The following is a 4033-nucleotide window of genomic DNA, read 5'->3' on the forward strand; positions in this document are numbered from 1 at the left end:
GTGTGTGTGTGTGAGCATGTGAGTGTGTGTGTGTGCACTATGCATGTGTGAGTACAGGCACCCCAGCACCACACAAAGCACATGTGGAGGTCAGAGGTCAACTTTGTGATGTCATTTCTGTCCTACCTTTCTGTGGCTTCTAGGAATAGGATTCAGGTCCCCAGGGTTCCCTGATGCTGGTCTCCAACTTCTCTTCTTTTGTTGAAGTCGCAGCCAAAAGTCATCAGAAATTAAAGAGCAGAGAAAAAGATCTTTCTCCCTACCAAAGCCTTAAAAGAAGTAGACTAGTATTTTGAAACAGAAATGAAACAAATGAACGGCTTGCCACATCTCTCCGCCTTGGGGCTTTCTGGGTGCAGCAGGGATTAGATGTTGCTAAAGAAGGGGGGGTCGGTATTTGGATGAGGAAGATGTCCATGACTGCTTACTGCCGGGAACTGGAGGACCCCCACAAGCCGCAGGGACACCGAGTCCCTGAAGGGGTGGCCCAGTTTCACGGCTTACATAATTCGCCACACTATTTGCACATTCCCAAATCCCCAAGGGAAGTTTCCAACACCATGCCTAGTGTCTAGCTGCAGAACCCAAGAAAGGCCACATCAGTAAGTCCCATCTCAGCCTATTGTGTCGTTTCCATAAAATTGTACCTTATGACAGACACAATCGCCAGGACTTTTACGCCACCATGACAATGGGAGTTTACAAGGACTTGCTTTCTGGAATAAACCTTAAAACAGACCAAAATTAATCATACAACGATCTGCTTTGTGGGAGAGGTAATCTTTGCTTCCAAAAATCTGTCTGTCTGTCCTCCAAGGATAAGCGAGACTCACTACATGGATGTCTTCCTATTTAGGGGTCTCAGTGTCGAGCCAGGGAAACAGGAACAAGACTTGAGCTCATAAAAATCACTAATGAGATAAACGAGAGATTAGCGCCATCTGCAAAGGGATCAGAATTCAGGACAAGACCTCTGTGCAGTAAGGGAAGCCAGAGAACACTTGGGAATCGAGGCAGTCAAGGAGCAGAAAGCAGAGAAGCCTAGAGAAAAATGGAGAAACAGGCTAAGACTTCAGATTGCGGGGGTCACAAAAAATGATCCCTTGCCTGAGTTCAGCACTGAAAAAACATATCCCCAAACTATCTATATCCAAATATGTAGGCTTTGGAGCAACAGGAACAAGACCTTACACTTACATTTTACTTGTTCATTTAACAAAAAAAAAAAAAAAGAGGGGGGTAGAATGCAGCTGGGTTGGCAGAATGAACCCATAGCATGCACAAGTACACCCCAAAATCTTTATTATGTGTTAGACTGTTCAAGTAAAATAGACTGGTGAATATTAACATATGGTTTCTGTCCTTCAGGGGTATCTTAGGTGGGGTTTCTGTTCCTATAAAGAAACACCATGACAACTGCCATGCTTATAAAGGAAAACTGAGGTGGTGGCTCACAGTTCAGAGGTGCAGTCCGTTATCATCACGGCGAGGAACATGGCACCGTGGTGTTGACATGGTGTTGGCTGCATCTTGATCAGAAAGCAACAGGAAATCAACTGGGAGCAGCCAGAGCCCAAGAGAACTAAAAGTCCACACCCACAGAGTCACACTTCCTCCAACAAGGCCACCCCAACTCCAACAGAGCCACACCTGCTATTGATGCCACTCCCTTTAGGGGCCATTTTCTTTCAAACCACCACATTCTACTGAGGCACAAAGAGAGGGAGGTAAAAAACAACCTTTTTATCTGCTGCTTTCTGAAACTATGTGGGCATTAGATTGCCTGTGTTATTTCTCCCAACTCAAGTTCTGAAAGGAGAGAGAAAATTTGAAAGGCTTAGCGGTAGTTATTTCGGATGACACTAATTTTTTTTTTCTTTTTATCTTTGCCTTCTGGAACTTTTCTATAATGAACTTGCATTATATATGAAATGGAAATTGCTCAAAAAAAAACATTAGAGAGATTTTTTTTTCTTTCAGTCCTGGTTTCTTGCGAGGTGAAGGTGTGTCGCTCGCCCATTGGTAATGAATGCTGGCTCTGGGCGCTCCCTCGCCCCTCCAGTGTCTGGCCTATTTTTTTTACCTTTGCCTAATGAGGCTTGAGGAAAAATGCTCAGACAATCATCCTGACCTTTCCTCATCACTTCTGCCTTGCACACATGTGACGAAAGCTATCGCCAACCTTTAAGGCTTGGTATGATCACCCTGTCTAACACACACATACAGAGAGAGACAGTGTGTGTTGAGAGCACTGAGTGTGAACAAGTGCCGGATTCTCTTACTCAACCCTCTGTAGTGGCATTTCATTTGTTATTTTAATAAATAAAGACTGCCGGAAGATCAGAGAGTAAAACAACCCCACTGGTCAGCCTTACAGACCAGGCGGTAGTACCACACACCTTTAATCCCAGTAGCCACACTAGTTGCCATAGAAACCGGGCAGTGCACGCCTTTAATCCCAGCCCTAGAGAGGATTATAAAATGGGAGGAGACAGTTCTCAGACTCAGTCTCATTCTGAGATCCCTGGAGGCAGGATCGCCATTTCAGACTGAGGTCGAAGTAAGAGCCAGTGGCTGGCTGTTTTGCTTTTCTTGCCTTCAGGTTGAACCCCAACTTCTCTCTCTGAGTTTTTATGCATTGACCCTCCCATCTCGGCTCCAATGTGTCCTCCATAGAGGACCGCTGAGCGATTCCGTTCCTACTTGATTTTATACTTTGCTGTTGCTGCTGTCTCCTGTCAGCTCTTGGCTCAGCTCCTCCCTGTCCCAAGCTCTTTAAAAGCTGAATATCGTTGCCCCACAAGTCTGAACTCCCATCATGAAGACCAGAGATCTATTGTGCTCGGCGTTGCTCCTATCAGTAATAAGATGGCCTAATACTTCTCAGCCACTCAACCAATGCTGGCTGTGTGAATAAATAAATAAATACAAAGTGGCCCCTTTGTTCTCAATAGCAAGCAACAGCTAAGCCCTCTGCCAGCTCACAAAAGCCAACTGTTAAATTCCCAGAAACTTTACACACCCGTTGTTAAACAGTTTGCGGCTTAAAAGGGGCCACGGTAAGCACACTTACACCACAGAGATCCGCAAATGCTTCATCAAGACATTTTCCTCCAAAGAGATGGTTTCCTGGCATACCACTGTCCTTTCCTTCCAAAGAAACTGGGAATTTCAGCTAGCATGCCAATAAGCCCGCCACAGAGCTTGCTTAAAACCCCTCAATGAAAGGTGCTGGACACTTACAACATATTAAATAGAAGCTACGTGATCACTCACCTGTGGGGGCTCAGTCCTTTCCTATGCTAATTCGTGATCTACAACACGTGGCTCTGGCTGGTGAGAAGGCTCCGAGGGAAAGGGACCTGCTGCCAAATCTGATAACCTGAGTTTGAACCCTAGGACCCACGAGGGAAAAGGACAGACTCCCACAAGCTGTCCTTTGGTCTCCACGCCTGCACTGTGTCGTGAACCCCACCACCACACACAAATACAACAAAATGGTTTTGTTTTAGTACCAGGTTTTCCTTTTAGGCCACCAACCAGCCTCCAAATCATGGCGTGGGGACTTATTATTAGTTTTGAATGCTCAGCCCAGCTTAGGGTCCTTTCTGGCTGGCTCCTTTAACTTAAATTAACCTTCTCTACCTTTACCTTTTGCCTCGGGGCTTATTACCTTTCTTACCGCTGTATCTCTTACTTTCATTGCTTCTCTAAGTCTGACTGGCTGTCAGCTCCTTGGCTTCTGGCTCCAGATGTCTTCCTCTTTCTCCTTCATTCTCTTCTCATTCCCCTTTTAAGCCTAGATTCCTCCTCCTTTTTATAGTCTCTCTGCCTGCCAGCCCCGCCTATCCCTCTCTTCTGCCTAATTATTGGCCATCCAGCTTTTTAGTAAACCAATCAGGTGCCTCAGGCAGGCAAGGTGAAACAGATGCAACACATCTTTACATAATGAAATGCACATCCTTACAACATTAAGCAAGTGCAGAAGAAACAAATGGAACACATCTTTACATAGTTAAAGTAGCATTCCGCA

The 4033-nt window shown here is 45.4% G+C and overlaps 1 protein-coding gene across 3 annotated transcripts in view; it reads left to right on the top strand.

Annotated features, from left to right (window-relative positions):
- Window positions 1-4033, top strand: part of Syt1 (synaptotagmin 1) — a 505227-nt gene that overhangs the window by 493599 nt on the left and 7595 nt on the right. The gene's annotated exons all lie outside the window — the stretch shown is intronic.

This window comes from Microtus ochrogaster, chromosome 24, assembly GCF_000317375.1.
Source record: "Microtus ochrogaster isolate Prairie Vole_2 chromosome 24, MicOch1.0, whole genome shotgun sequence".
In the NCBI taxonomy this organism is placed as follows: domain Eukaryota; kingdom Metazoa; phylum Chordata; class Mammalia; order Rodentia; family Cricetidae; genus Microtus; species Microtus ochrogaster.